Here is a 17,236-nt window from a genome sequence, read left to right as displayed (position 1 = left end):
AATATGGCGACCGATTTTTATCCACCCCCCATGATATGGGTATCAAAATAATGAAAGCGATTTAAATTTAGAACATATCGTACTAGTCTGCGATCAGCCTTACAACACTCTTCAACAACAACAAAACAACAATTTAACAACTGTTGTAAAGTAGAAATAGGTGTATTTCGATTATTCATGGTTGACTCCATTAGATTAGTAAAGATACTTCACCGCCTTGAAATTGAATGAAGCCACAAACGGCTTATTATAGTAAGTTCTTTTTTTGAATTTTTGACAAATAAAAACATTTTAAGAGAAAATTTACGAATAAATAACTAATACTGCGTAATTTACATAATAAATAAATAATTTATAATAATAATTTCAAATATTTTAGGGACATTTTATTTAGCACGGAGACGTGGCAAAACATTTTTACCCAACTATTTCAATTCTCATAACTGGGTACACTTTCTTGTTAGGAGTGAGTAATCTTTACTAATCTATGGTTGACTCACAAAAGCTTTCCTAAAATCAATACTTATGACTCGGTTACTTTAAGCTTAAAAATACTCTATATTGCTACATACACTTTACGTAGTGAAATAATAGAATGATCCTTACTTTCTCCAAGTACTTAGTAATACTTCGATTTAGAGAAAGCTTAATCTTTATGAGAAAATGATTAGTGAGAATGATTTCATAATTATTTTCTCTTTATTTGGTCTAGTTTTAGAGTTCTGGCTTTAGAGCAAAAATAGCAAATGAATATGCAGTCTACATAATGGTGAATGACCCATGCCACGTATAGAAATCTGTAATCAATCCCAGATAAGATGAGATTCCTACCTGAGATCGGTCACAGATGCGTTGTTACCCCTGAATCATCATCATCATCAACCCATTACTGTACCACTGCTGGGCACGGATCTCTTCTCATAATGAGAAGGATTAGGTCATAGTCCACGGCGCTGGCCAAGTGAGTATTGGAAGACTTCAAATACCTTAGAGATATTTTTTTTATAAATCTGTCAACTTGACAACCCCTGAAAATTAAATTGGAAATATTGGAATGCCTCGGATTAGTATGTCTCTCTTACTACATCATTCAAACCAGAACAAAGCAGCGCTTAACACTGCTGTTATTAGGTAGAAATAGGTGTAGCGGTGCTGCCGCTGGAGTCGAACAACAGAAAGTTCTATCACCTATAATATTGCATTATACACAGGTCTACAAGTTAGTAAATCTTCCTTCAGTTAAATGTGTACCGCATCTGAACCAAAATGCAGTATTTGCAGTTGTGTACTTGAGTGCAAAGAAGGGTGACCTGGAAAAATGCACTCCCGCGGTCATTAGCGGATGAGTACGTGGCCATGAAACGAGCGGGAGGAGACGTAATACATTGGCAATGACCTGATTTACGTAAATGCTTTTTATAAATGCTTCTAGATAAATTTCTGTGAAAGATATCAAGGCAAAGGAGAATATCCAGCTATTGTTTTATAATTTACGAGTAGAAGACACAGTAAATGAGCATGTAAACGAGTTGATGGTAAGCGACCACGGTTGCCTATCTAAATATATATAACTCAAAGGTGACTGACTGACATAGTGATCTATCAATGCATAGCCCAAATCACTGGACAGATCGGGCTGAAATTTGACATGCATGATGTTATGACGAAGGCATCCGCTAAGAAAGGATTTTAATCAATTCCACCCCCAAGGGGATAAAATAGGGGATGAAAATATTAGGTACTTCGTAACGCGAGCGAAGCCGCGGGCAAAAGCTCGTATACATCTATAATTGATCCTCAAATAAAATTCTCCATCCTATCTTAAATTGGCCACAGTTACAACAGACTATTGTCATACCACGTATCAGACCCTCATGACAAACGCCCTTTGAACCACAAAACAAGAGCCGATAACAATGTTGAAAATATTTGTGGCATTGTGTGGTTTTATAGTTGAACTACCAACAGTTTTGGCATCTACTATAAAACAGTTAAAGATGCATAGCTAAATTGATGATCAGTTATAAAAATGATATAACGAGCAGGTATATGTAAGCGAGTCGGGTACCATGCCATTTAATACAAAGAGAGTGTTAGTAAATATTTAATGGTATTAAGACATTTTTATTAATGAATACTAAAATCGCCAAGACACATTTATTTCAAATCTATATTACTAAAAGTCACGTGCCCGCTAATTTCGTGGCCCCACAGTAATGTTTTCAAGAAGAAAACTACTAAAACTTAGTTTTATTGCAACACGGAAAAGGCTTAATAATTTGTTAACATTTATTTACCATAGTACAGAATTTTAATGATTTACGCCCGTTATCAATAATTGATCCATCCAGTTTGTACCTACCAAAGATCAAAATTTGACAATGTCTATAAAGAAATTGTAAATGTTGATCTTTGGCATGCAAAACATTAGATAGATTAATTCTTAATAACGGGCTTTACTGAATATAAAATAACTTTACGTAAAGATTGAATAAATTTGTCAATAGAGAATTGATTGCTTTATTATGGCGTTATATAATAGAATTTTTAAATTAGCATTCTTATGCGATTATTCTTATTTCAACAATACCTTTATGTTTGTTCTCTTACATCGTTTTAGATAAATTTACCATAAAACTTTACCGATTATTGTAAAGCGGTGTTATCTCGGCTAGGGGATCTTTTTTTTATAATATAAGAGTAGCAGACGAGCATGCAGTCACCCTGATGGTAAGTGGCTACTGCCGCCCGTGGACATCTGTAATCAACCCCAGATAGGATTAGATTCCTACTTGACGTCGGCCACAGATGCACCGCTGAGGCCCGAGCTGGTACGCCTCGGAAAAGTATGTCTCCCTTACCACACCCTTCAAACCGGAACACAGCAGCGCCTAACACTGCTGTTATTAGGTAGAAATAGGTGTCAAAATCTTAGTTGTCAATCCATTACTGTCCCACTGTTGGGCATGGATATCCTCTTGAAGATACCTTGTTTAGGCCATAGCTTACTGAGCTGGCAAAATGTAGATGTGTAGACTTCACACACATTTGAGAACTTTTTGTAAAGACTGTCAGGCGTATAGTTTTTCTCGCAGGTTTCCTTCACCATGACAAAATATCTCGTGAACTCAGATTCGCATGTACAAACACGCGTGATAAAAAAATCCCTTTTCATTAAAACTCCACGCATACATCACAAATTATACCCTTTTTATATAATATAGGAGTAGCAGACGAGCATGCAGTCCACCTGATGGTAAGTGGCTACTGCCGCCCATGGACATCTGTAATCAACCCCAGATAGGATTAGATTCCTACTTGAAGTCGACCACAGATGCACCGCTGAGGACTGAGCTGGTACGCCTCGGAAAAGTATGTCTCCCTTACCACACCCTTCAAACCAGAACACAGCTGTACTTCACGCTGCTATTATAAGGCAGAAATAGGTGTGGCGGTGGTGCCGCCGTACTCGAACTAAACCGAACCTTCTAACTAACTTAAAACAATCGTCTAATTCCGGTCAAACATTCATTAATTTTGAACTATCATTAAAACATTCAAAGGCTTGTATTCTTAAGGTACCTCAATTCCCAATACGCATTCAGAATTAACGCGACATTGTCATTAAAAATTCAGAAATTCATTAATGAAATTGAGGCTTGCTCTACAATATTAATTAGAGTTGAAACTTTACCGTGACATTATTTGTCTGCTTACCTTTATAGTGATAGCTTAGTAGTTGTAAAGACCTCTCGATCGCGGAGTCCAAGATTCCAATCCCAGGCACGTCTGATTTTTCAAATTTATGTGCATATTAGAAATTAATTATCATTTGCTTTAACGGCAAAGGAAATCATGAGGAAATCTACTTACCAAATAAATCTTTAAACAATTTTCAAATGTATGTGAAGCCTAAAAATACGCACTTGACCAGCGCGGTGGACTATGGCCTAATCCTTTTCATGCAGAGAGAATATCTGTGCCCAGCAGTGGGATAGTAATGGGTTGTCAGTGATACAGTTTGATATCGGTACATATTGATATCAGTAGTATAAAGTACTGATATCAATATTTTGAGTTGCGTGAAAAAGCATTGTTATTTTTGAAGACTAAGTTATACGGCTATTGGAAGGTTTTGATAAGAAACTTCTACGAAGCATTCCGAATTAGTTCTCAAGCATTTTTTCACAAATACGAATATTTATGTTGGAATTACATAATTCTTTAGAATTTAATGGTAATATAAGGGTTTTTCCTAGAAAATAATGGAATAGTAGCGGGGAGATCACCATACCGGTCTGACGCGCAAAGGGTTCGATCCCCGGCCAGACAGATATCTGAATGATGAATTAAGATATCTGTTCTGGGTCAGGGTGTTTGTGTTCGTCTTTATGTGTGTCCATGGCACCCACGATACAGGGAATCCTAGTGTGGGGCTGTGAGTGTAGAAAGCTTTATTGTTTATGTTTATTATTATCTAAGGTTCCTAGAAGACAGACTCAAGAAAAATCCGTACTTCACTAAAAATAGAACAACTAAATATTTTATACATGGGTGCATAAGCGATTCTATATTCATACTTTATAACATAAAGTTCTAGCATTTACATATTTGTTGTACAATGAAAATACTCTAGAGCGATGAAAGATTTTATCGCTGCAGAAGCAACATTTGTTTTTAGGGTTCCCTATTGAAATAGTAAAAACGGTACCCTGTTACTAAACCTCCGCTATTTGTTCGTTTGTCTGACTGTCTAAATAGATAGATTTTTTTACATAATGTGTATTACCTTGGCCAAATACTATAAATAACAGCAAATACTTAAAATAAAAATCTTAAATATGAGGAAGGGGTATGCCCATATAATATATGGGCCGTTACTACCTTTATATTATACTAGCTGTCCCGGCAAACTTTGTATCGCATCAAATTTAATTTATCAAATATATTTCATATAAAATATAGCCTATGTTACTTGTGGATAATGTAGCTTTCGAATGGTGAAAGAATTTTTAAAATCGGTCCAGTAGTTTTTGAGCCTATTCATTACAATCAAACAAAGTTTTCCTCTTTATAATATTAGTATAGATTACACCTCTACCGTTACTTTATTTTATGAACAAACAATGTTTTCTACTCCATACTAAGATCTCTGTGTCGTGGTTGCCATTGTTCATACAAATATGAATATACAACACAGACTTAGAACAGATATCCAAAGACATGCATGTTTCTGGCCGGGGATCGAACCTGGAACCCTTTGCGCGCAACCGTTGACTCCGCCACGTGCCTATAAGTAACGGTAAAGTTTTCAGACCGGTATGAACTTCCAATACCACAGTCAGACAAGTACCTTAAAAGGAAATCTCGTAACATAAAAATGCAAAGTCTACTTACGTTTAACCCCGCCGTAAATTCTTGCAACCTGAAACAAAGAACATTACTGTTAGATAAACTGGACTTACCTTATGGTATTTCTTAGCTTGGTCAATTAAATTCAAAAGATATATCACCATAACTAAGTTAAAACACTAGTTATCAAATAGTATAGTAGCAGCAAAGGACAATGCTGTCCGCCTGATGTTTAAAGGTAGGATCATTTGTGGTTCGACTCCGGCGGTACCACCGACACCACATATATCATCCATTAACCCCAACGAACCGTAGATAAGATTAGATTCCTACCTGTCGGCCACAGATGCGCCTACTGAAGAGTATGTTTCCCTTGCTTTTCAAACCGGAACACAGCAGCACTTAACACTACCGTTATTATGTAGAAATAGGTGTGACGGTGTTGCCGCCAGAATCGAACCTCAATGAGTTCTACTACCTTCTAACATGACATATAACATCATAAAAAACAAGGTAAAATTACTTCTAGTCAATTTTCTCCAAATCCAACTTACGACTCCATACTTTACGAAAATCATTCTACAATGTTTGCATAGATTTTATCATCGGCTCATTTATTAATATTATAATGAAATTAGGTCTATAAATTACTTATTTATTAAAATTCCGCCGCCACCCGCCGTTTCGTCCGATCTTGTCAATAATTTACATGGATAACATTTAATATATTGAAGATTACAGATTTTAATATTGATACAATACTACACTGATATTCGTGGTATAATATTAAGTTATAGCTATTCATGGATATTCGATATTCCCAAATATTGAAACTTGAGACGGTAAGATGCTTGTGGTCGTTTTTTTGACAGTAATGTTCTTGATCTTATTAACGTTTGACCTCTTAACCCTGTGTTACGAAAACGCTATATTTTTTCTTTATGCAACATAAGTTTAGAATCCACCTGTTATGAGTCACAAATGATCATGTTACTTAAAATAAATTTCGAAAACTAAATTACATAGTTTCTTAAGGTCTTCGTGGATTTTTTATAATGACCTAGCATGCAGTCCGCCTGATGGTATATTCCGCGAAAAACTGCTATTTCGCTCTGAATATAGAAATGGATCGCGTCATCATAGCAAATGGTATGACTACACCTGCTCACAACAACTTCAGAGCGGACTTGCAGTTTGGCGCGAGCTTTAAGTGGCTACTACCCACCATGGACTTCAATAATTAATCCAGATAAGGTTACACTTCTACATGAGGTTAACCACAGATACGTTGCTTCGGATAAGTTTTTTTTTATAATATGGGAGTAACAGACGGGCATGCAGGCCCTTGAAGCAACCCCAGATAGGATACCTGAGGTCGGCCACAGATACGTCGCTACCCCTGAAGACTAAGCTGGAACGCCTCGGAAAAGTCTGTCTCCCTTACCACACCCTACAAAACGGAACAGAGCAGCGCCTAACACTGCTGTAATGAGGCAGAACTGGGTGTGGCGATGATGCCACCAGAGTCGAACCACGGCTTTGCCACCTTTAAAACATTCGTAAAACTCAATATATTTAAATCAATCAGCTATTAATCTTAATGACACACCACGAAACCCACTCAAAAGGTCAACCTCAAATGAAATAAAATTTCCCATCTCGGACCTGACATGAAAAGGACCTTTTAATGGACCTTAATGCAACATCGGGTCCAAATGAAGACCTCTGACCTGAAACTCTGAATTACAAATTAAAATGGCCACCTGTCACACGGATAATTAAATTATTCCATCTTATTTCCTTTCTTAATATAATTGGATTTCGTGTTTTTATTATTTTATTCTTCATTTTATTGTTTCATAAAATATTTTAATACTAAGTAGTGTTAGGGATTCTGTACCAAAATGTAAAATCGGAACTTTATCACTGTGTCTCCGCTGTTTGTCCGTCTGTCACAGGGCTCTATCTCCGCCGTAATATAAATATATAAACGGATTCCTCTAAAATGAGGGTGTGACATAGGCTATATTTTTAAGAAGTAGCTTTATTCTCTGTAATAATGATATTCTCTGTAATGATAACAGTTCCTAATAACAGCAACGTTGAGCGCTGATGTGTTGAAGGAAGTAGTATACGCAAAATACTTTTCAGATGCATTCCAGCTTAGTTCTTTGGGGTAGCGGCGCTTCTGTGGCCGATCTCAGGTAGGAATCTAATCTTATCTGAGGTTGTTTATATGTCCATTAGCGGCAATAGCCACTTACTATCAGGTGGACTGAATGCATGTCTGTTACTCCATAAATTAAAAAAGTGCGAGACAGTTTTCTATTAGAGTATACTCATCTATACATATAAATAAAATTGGAGTGTCAGTTTTTAATATTGAAATAACCGCTTTTTACTACATGCATATGAATAAACATACGGTACATACACCAAAGTAACATTTATTACAATTTTTGTCTGTCTGTCAGTATGTTTGTTCTGGCCAATTTCTAAAATGGCTGGACCGATTCTGACGGGACTTTTACTGGCAGGTAACTGATGTAATAAGGAGAAACTTAGGGTACTTATATTTTATTTTTTGTATATTGTTACACTTCTTTTTAACGCGGGTGAAACCGCGGGGCACAGCTTGTTTCAAATAAGAGACTTCCAAATTCGCAGAAATTCAATTTTTCCCCAATGGAATGTCATATAACTTGACATATAAATTAATTAAGAAAACTCAGGCGTTATTATAACGCCCTCGTTATTAGGGTCTATCTTCTCATTGTATTTTTAATTAAAATTATTATTGAGGAAGAATCTGAATTATAATTAATTCGGAAGTGGAAATTGTTTTGTCATTATGGTTCTTTACTTCGCTTCTAAGGTACCTATACTGGTAATTACAGGCTGTAGAATCTATTATTTTTTATGTTATGAAAGATTACTTATATACGTTATTTTTATATTCAGTGACCACTTCCATCCTTCATCGCACCATTCGCCGAAGGGTAAAGTTCCATCCACACCAACAAGACTTGTGGCGGTCCTCCGCGATTTAGTTCACATGGACTTTCTACCACAAAAGTGCAAAATATAGCATGAACTTCCTTCTGAGGTATTCTCAGAGCTCTATAACTTGGGGCTCACCTAAAAAAGGTACAAAAAGAGTTCTCATACTAATAACATAAACTATTTTCTTGATCCAATTTTTATTATTCCCGCGTAAAATACAAGTCTCGCGCCAAGCGCGTTCTTTTTCTTTTTTTATGCTAATGCACACAATCGTATAACCCATACAGCCAGTGACTATATAAATGGGCACTTATTATTATAAAAATAAAACATCATGAAAATAATACAAAGTAATACTATACGTAATTAAATCATTTGAATATATTGCTAACAATATAAAGCCGGCGATTGGCGACTCCTCTGGTGTAGCAAATGTCCATAGATGACTATTTTTCATCAGGTAACCTCTGCTTTATCGTTAGGTTAAAGAATAACAAAGCCGGAGGACAGGAATCTTAATTTAGGTCATTTTTTATAATACATATCAAGCAAATTATCATGCAGTCCAGCTGATGGTAAGTGGCTACTGCCGTCCATGGATATCTGTAATCAATCCCAGAGAAGACGAGAGTTCAACTTGATACAGTTGGAACTTCATGGTATGATACATAATTGTAGTTTTCCTAATTATGGGATAGGGAGCTGACCGACCTTTGGCTACTATTACGCGAACGACAGTCATGTAGATTACCGCTAAAGCTATTAAACAATTGCTTATTTTGTATATAAATTAAGATAGATGTATTTACCTTTACTGCACAGAAATAAATCCATTATTTTTCTTCACAATTCTCCTTCGAGAAAGTGCAAGAAATCACAAATCCGTTCACGTCACGTGACAAACTAATAACTTTAAGCCAAGCGTGCACTAAGTTGGTTTAACACGAGTTGTTTTACACGTACGTGTGCTTTAATATAGTGAATAATCCCTAAGCGGATTTGATAGATGAAGTCTTCTTCTGAAGATGGTAGAACCCTTTGTGGTTCGACTCCGGCGGCACCACCGCTACACCTATTTCTACCTAATAACAGCAGTGTTAGGCGCTGCTGTGTTGCGTTTTAAGGGAGACATACTTTTCGGAGGCGTTCCAGCTTAGTCCTCAGGGGTAGCGGCGCATCTATGGCCGACTTCAGGTAGGAATATTTAATCCTATCTGGGGTTGATTACAGATGTCCTAGGGCGGCAGTAGCCACTTACCATCAGGTGGACTGCACGCTCGTCTGTTACTCCTATATTATAAAAAAAGTCATGTTCGGTTTGCTTTTATTAATCGTTACATGTATATTCCCGGGAATAAGTATATTTATTTGCGTTAAATGAAATAGAAACGTATTTTGAATTATGTTTATGGAATTTGGTTAAAGAAAGTTTAATACATTATCTTGTTGTCGTCGTAGTGTGTGATATTGGCACTCAGGATTATTTTTTGTTAACGAGGGGGACCTCCAAAAGGTGCCCGGTGCCGTGGGAGCGACACGGGATTATGTGGGACTCTTACAACACTAAAACTCCCCCGGTGGCCGTCCTCGGCGCTGCGTAGAGGACTCCGGGATCTCCAAAGGAAAGGAAGGAAAGGCAATGTTTCTAGTGTGGAGTTATAAATACTTAAAGCATTATAGGTTATGGTTCATATAGTATATTTTAAGCCAATTTTACTGGATTACCAAAGATCACAATTTGACAATTCCCGTCTAGAAATCCTCGAATCCATACATACACAGTTAAAAAACAACCTATTCTATTAACTAGAGCATAGTCTATTGAACTCTTTTAATTTGTAATTCGTGTAATATAATTGAAACACATTTTTCCCAACGGCATCAAGTTTTACTGCCCGTCTCTCCTAACTCCGCCATTTTTCTTTCCCGCCATTCGCCGCCTGTCAACTGCTTGACCCTAACATTTGTTACTGGTACACTTAGATGAGTAAAATACATAGATACATCACTCCTAACAAGAAGTATAACCAGTTTTGAGAATTGAAATTGTTGCGTAAATAATTTGCCACGCCTCCGTGCTAAAATGTCCCTACAATGTATGAGATACCTATTTATTTATTACGTAAATTACGGAGTATTAGTAATTTTTACGTAAATTTTCTCTAAAAATGTTTTTTATTTGTCAAAAATTCCGATAAATCAACCTTTTGTGGCTTCATTAAATTTCAAGGCGGTGAAGTATCTTTTTATTTTACTTATCAAAGCTGATACATTACGATTTTGTACACTTTTTAGGGATTAAAGTCCGATTCTACAAAGTAATGGGATTAGAAGGTAATTTATGAAGTCGTTTGGAGTGTTACAATAATTGGAACTTACGATGGGTACTATGTAATAAATGTTTTCAATATCGAGCAATTTTATAAAGTGTACAACTTTAGAAGGTATGTAGTATGATTTTTATCTAATGTTAATTGTGTGAAAGATACTTATATTTATCTTAAGGAGCTTAAATAACGATTTTTTTTAGGCACTGTATTATTCTACTATTGTATTTTACGTGTGCATGCCAGTTATAGGAAAGCATAACTTTAAGTAAGTATAGGTCGCGCCAAACTGCTAGTTTGCTCTGGGAATTGTTGCGAGCTGGTGTAGTCATACAATTTGCTATGGCGACGCGATTCATTCCTATATTCAGAGCGGACTGGCAGTGTTACGCTGACTATACGTTTATTCTTTTCTCGCTATAATAGCTACAAACATATTAAATGGAATTTTGTCGTGGTATCTTAGAAACAAATATAATTTTTGGTTATAAAACTCAATTATTTTTGCATCGTCTTTGCGAGACGTGCCAGATTAGACACGAATGCATGTCAATTATAGGTATACGCAACATTTATATCTGTATGTGAAAGATGCCTAAATCCATCTTAAACACAGGCACATACGTCACGCACGTAACTCAGGCCGTTTCCCTCGCAATGTTTCTGGTCCGCGTTGCCGCTGACCCCACATTTATCACTCTCTACTGGTTAGTCGTTACTGACCACGTCGATTTGTTTAGTTTTTATGGCTTTTCCTATACTTTCTTACTATTATTTACGGTTTCCCTCTTACTTGGTTATTTATTTTTTTATTGTCTTGAAAACTACTGAAACATGTGTTTTGGAGATAAATACATTATTATAATGTAAAGAACTTTGATTTTTTTACACTTACATATTACAATATACACTTATTAAAAATTTTACACATGTTTCTCAAAATTTTGTAGAAGAATCATTTTTTCATCTTCAACCCCAGATAGGGTCCCCCTAGGTTTGCAACAGACGTATCACTGCTCTTGAGGAATAAGCTCAAACGCCTCCGATAAGTTTGTCTCCCTTATACCCTCCAAACTTACACAGCAGCGCTTAACACGTGTAAAAGAACCTCGTGTTTAATAGAGACAATTTAACAATTTCTCCATTCTACCCAAATCGATAATAATTTTCATTAGAAGCCAACCCAATCACATCTGACTTTCGATACTTCAATTAACAATTCATAAACGAACATCTAGGTCGAACTAGGGATGGTGATCTGTGATCAATTAATCGAAGAATCTACCTTTTTGGCCACAATAGTCGATTATTTTAATCGATCTCCAGCAATGGATCTATTCGATCTATCGATCTTTCATCCTAGAAAATCGAAAGTCGTTCTTTTCGAAATTGGTTGAATGTGTTTTGCGGACGAATACGTATTTCAGTGCTTGTTTCGTTCTGATGACCTTATGATCTTTGCGCTTTTTTAGCTGAAAAGATCAAATATCGATTTTCGGAGAATCGCTTCTTTGAGCCTTGATTTTTTATGAATCGATTTATTACACTTCGATTCGAATCGATTCAAGAATCGATCTTGTTCGCAAAGAATCGCCATCCCTAGGTCGAAAAAGCCTGTATTATTATAATACAATTGTACCTACAATACATACAATACATAATACAATACCTACAGTTTATAGAACTTTAATGCCTCAGGGAGTTTCAAGGCAGTCTATAATTTAGGTACAGACCTACTATTAAAACCAAACGTCTTACTTCGAATGACCTCTTTTTGTACTGAATAAATTCATTTATATACTATTTTATTTCTTTGTCTATGTCTTACTCTAAATAAAGTTCTTATTTCATGAATGAATGAAATGATTTTCGCCAATGATAATAATAGCTGAAAATTAATTATTTTTTTGCGCTTTATTTTAAGGTATTCAAGCAGTCTTTTGCCTGATGACAGCATTGTTAAACGCTGTTATTTTAAGCTGAGGTCTCAGGCGTAACAAGCTATCTGCTAACCAACCTCAGATTGTAATCTTGTCTAGGATTGAATACAAATGTCCATGGACAGCAGTAGCCACTTACGACGTCGACTGCATGCTCGTCAGCTACTTCAATACTATAAAAAACTATGGCCCTTGCCGCGTCTAAATATAAATCGGCCGGTTCGAAGTGACCGGATCACTTAGTAAATTAGCAAAAAATTACTAATTTGCTCTCTACAAATTATTATACTACATTTCGTTTTCTAAGCATAATATTTCCAAGATTTCTCACTTACTATTCAACTTTGGTATTCAATTGTGGTCGGCAAATAACTATTACCAAATTCTGTGTTGATATTGTTGATTATGTTCGAATATTCTGATTGCCTGTATATTACATGCTTCTAGAATAATATAACGTGTCAATACACAAATATTGGTTGTGTAGTACAAAGAACTTAGTGATGGCTTCAAACCGAAAATGATAATGTAATATTAATATTAAAAGAATCTTCTTTAAATGTAATCATTGTTGAAATTCAGAAATTCTCTATTTCTTTTTCTACTTTTCGTCCTATACGTTTTATGTTAAATTTATCAATCTATTTCATCTTAATCTATTTCTTTTTTTTTCTATTTCTATGTTCAACTTTACGTTATAAGCCGATTATTCGATATATGCCATGTATATGCTAGTCTCGTTTCTGTGGCTTTATTACGTATTTTTTGGCTCCTCTTCGCCGTTTATGGCTTTCTATCTCTTATTAAAATTACCGTCCATATATCTACTATTCATGACTAAGATTAGTCTATTTATTTAGTTGGTATCTTTGACTAACTAGATAGTTAGTCAAAGATACCGAAAATAAGGGTTAAAAGTTCATTTAAACAATCGTCAATTTTGAAGCAAACACTATGAAATTTTGTATTTGGCTTGTTGGATAAAAATAATGAAATTCTACCCATTACGAGGTAAAATAATGACCGGAACTTTGAATTACTGAAGTTATATATTTTATGGAGCGTAAATGGTGGATTGTTTTTGCGCAATAGTATCACGTTTTAAAAAAAGTTAAACAAACCTATCGAGTAGGACATCAAAATAAAGGAACTTAAAACAGATTACACATACATTATTTAATATATACATATATTTAACTCATTGAGATGGCTGTCTGACTAAATGAGTAGTGTTGCTGTGATAAAGATCAACGCAAAGGGAAACCGCTGAACTTTATAGTGCTGGAATTTTACTAATAGGTTCTTTATATAGCGTAAATGAGCTCTACAAGGATAAAATAGGATAATATTGTTTGAACATCTTTTGATTTTGAAGCAGATACCTACTATGAAACTTTGTATTTGGCTTTCTGGATAAAAATAATAAAACGCCTATTTCACCGTTTTTGAAAATTCTACTTCAGCTTTTATAGTGCAGTCGGGTTTTTTGATTTTTTAATTAATTACTTGTTATATCATATCTTCTCTTATTACCTTCGTCCTTATTCAGTTATAACACATGTGTGTTTTAATATTTTTGTTTCTTTACTAATTTTATCACATATCCCTCACTGAATCAAACTATATACATATTATTATTTATCTAAATCTAATGCCAAAATCAGGACAGAATCAAGATCGGCACGAAACCGAAAATCAATCGATATACAAATCAGTAAACCGTATTTGGGAGACCTATATCAACTCTTGTCAAATTGAATTGCTTTCCAACTATTACTTTACAAGCTATATTGACTTCATTTACGAAACTTACCTTTTCTTTGACTTCAGCATATTATTGAAAGCTATTATTAAAAATAACCAAGGATATTAGTACATCCCTGGATATTTTTCTTCTCTACTTTTCCTTGGTGTTAGCTTTTATAAAGCATATTTTTTGTTCGCTTGAGAAAATTCTAAAAAAAATCTAATAAGAAAATAAACCTGGTTCAAATAACCTGGACCATAAATTCAAATTATTTATTTAGAAGATTATTTTTGGCCACATCTGAGCTGGGAATCGATCGCGAATCCTCTTATTATGGCTTAGTTTTAGGAGAGTGGTTGTGAAACTGGGCACAAACGCTACCTTATCCATGGACAGCATTGACCATTTAATATCAACAGGACTGTTTGCTACTTCATGATTAATGATTGATGATTTCCATTAAAAACACCGACTGGTCATAGGCATAAAGCGACTATTAGGAGTCGATTTCCTTATTTCGTCAATGGGATATACATTCGACCGTTGCTTATATGAAATCGGGGTAATAATTCAGAACCCCTGAAGCGTAACCAGCCCGAAGTCCCTCAGGAGCTCGACTGGATTGCCTGTCAACTTAAGGTTCTACTGATTCTATTACCATATACACTGGAATATTATAACATCTTATCATAGCTAATAACCTGGTCTGACGTGAGTTCCAGGTTAGATTGTCCGGTTGGGTATTTTTCATGATGGATTATTTTTTATATAGTCTAGTAATGTAAGACAATTGTGTATTTTAAACTTTTAAACGCTCATAGGTTCAAAAAGTCTTTTTTAGGTAGGGAAAAGTGTTCTTCGCCTATTTTTCTTGTATCTTTTGAGATGGTAGAACCCTTTATGATTCGACTCCGACGGTACCATCGCCACCACCTATTTCTGCCTACTAATAGCAATTTTAAGCGTTGCTGTGTTCCGCTTACAAGGGTGTGGTAAGGGAGATTTTCCAATAGAAAATATTCACAAATGTTTAAAATAACATGTACAAATCCAAAAATGAATTTCATCTACCCGTAAATCAAACCTAAGACCTTTTACACGACATACCGGCAAATGACATGAACATAAAAAGAATGAACACACTACACCAAAACTCAAATTTTCATTAGCAGTCTATCCAGTAACCTCGTCATTACCAAACATTATCCCATCCATTCTAATTCCAGGATCGAATTCCCTTCGACAAGCTCAGTACAATGGCGTTAATTGTTCAATCGGCATTGTTCCCCTGAGTTATAGCCCGATATTGCACCGAGCAAGCTTTGGAGATTTCAATCATTAATATTTGGCATTACTGAAGTTTAAAGCTGCAAACTCGTATAACAATGGAAAATCGTAGGAAATGCGAAAACCTTTAAGTACTATATTTAAGGTGATAAGAATAATTTGCAGGTAAACCCTTTGTTGAACAGCGGCACTACGGCCACACCTATTACTGCCTAATAACAGCAGTGTTAAGCGCTGCTGTGTTATGGTTTGAAGAGTGTGGCAAGGGAGACATACTTTTCTGAGGCATTCCATTGTCGTCCTCACGGGTAGCAACAAATGTAATCTTATCGGGAGTTGATTACAGAAGTCCATGGGCGGCTGTAGCCACTTACTATAAAGTAGACTGCAAGCTCGTTTGCTACTTCTATATTAAAAAAAATTGAGAAAACTTCGACAGCGTGATTCAGAGTACTCGTGGTGCCATCTCTTGCTATTATAGAAAGACGCCACAACTCTTTTGCCATACATCATAATATTAATTATAGCGCTGCAAATATTAGGTCTGCAAACTAGTCTAAATGTGGACACAAACATAAACAACGTAAAGTCAACGGAACTCCTTTGTTCTGCGATGTTATAGTTTAATCATAAGTCATTAATAAACCATAACTCAGCTAAGTACTGTTCTCCTCATATAACGAAGATTTTCATATGTTAAAAAATAATAAAATTAAATTGAAGTGTCTGTTTCTAATATCAAAATTACTATTTACTAAATGCATAAGAAAATACAAACGCTACTCATATTTTTTGTGTGTCTGTTCGTCTGTCTAGCTGTCTGTTTGTTTCGGCTTATCTCCATTTGTTGTTTGTTTCGGCTCAGCTCCACTGATATTAACAGGATTTGAGTTATCTGATGTTATAAGGAGGCTTAGGGTATGTACTAACTGAGGCTACTTCTTTTAAAAAAAATAATTAGGGTATGCTTAAAAAATTCAAGAACCGAACATGAAGCACTATTAAAATCGAGGGACATTGCGGGATCGCTAGTTATTTCTATATTTGCCTCGTCTCATGCTTCTATTGATCCATCGGTCCATTCCTGGACATAAACCTCCCTAATTGGCACCACTCCGGTCCAATGCTCTTTGCATTCAATAGTTTCCCGCAATCTTCTTTTATGCATCAATTCAACTAGTTAAAGTAGTATAATAGTTTTAAAATAGACGATAATTTTCTATTTTTCCATCTCATACTTTAATAGATTGAAGCTGTTATATTACGGAAAATCCGTGGATGTAATGGCGTATTACAAACCATAATGATTTTAATAACCACATTCAAATTACGGCTTTTTCATATCAACAAGATTACCACCATACCGGTCTGATGGCAAAGGGTCCCAGGTTCTATCTTTGGCCAGACAGATATCTGAAAGATGAATTTAGATAACTTTTCTGAGTCTTGGTGTTTGTGTATTCATCTTTGTGTGTTATGAGTGTTAAAAGCGTCTTTTTAGGGTTCCGTGCCCAAAGGCTAAAAAGGGTAAAAATCCTCCGATGTCTGACCGTCTCTCCGTCTGACAAAGGGCTATATAT

At 35.5% G+C, this 17,236-nt stretch overlaps 1 protein-coding gene across 1 annotated transcript in view; it reads right to left on the bottom strand.

The window, feature by feature from the left end:
• Positions 1 to 5,425, bottom strand: part of nolo (ADAMTS-like no long nerve cord) — a 244,911-nt gene extending 239,486 nt beyond the window's left edge. The window contains exon 1 of the mRNA XM_073090487.1: positions 5,398 to 5,425. The gene's annotated coding sequence lies outside the window, so the exon portion shown is untranslated. The remainder of the gene's footprint in view (positions 1 to 5,397) is intronic.
• Between the last annotated feature and the right edge of the window lie 11,811 nt (positions 5,426 to 17,236).

The sequence above is a fragment of the Epargyreus clarus genome, unplaced genomic scaffold (genome assembly GCF_041222505.1).
Source record: "Epargyreus clarus isolate Ecla_fem2 unplaced genomic scaffold, WU_Ecla_fem_2.2 ptg000032l, whole genome shotgun sequence".
NCBI classification, from domain to species: Eukaryota; Metazoa; Arthropoda; class Insecta; order Lepidoptera; family Hesperiidae; genus Epargyreus; species Epargyreus clarus.
The sequence above is the reverse complement of the archived record's forward strand: the minus strand, read 5'-3'. Positions and strand labels throughout refer to the sequence as shown.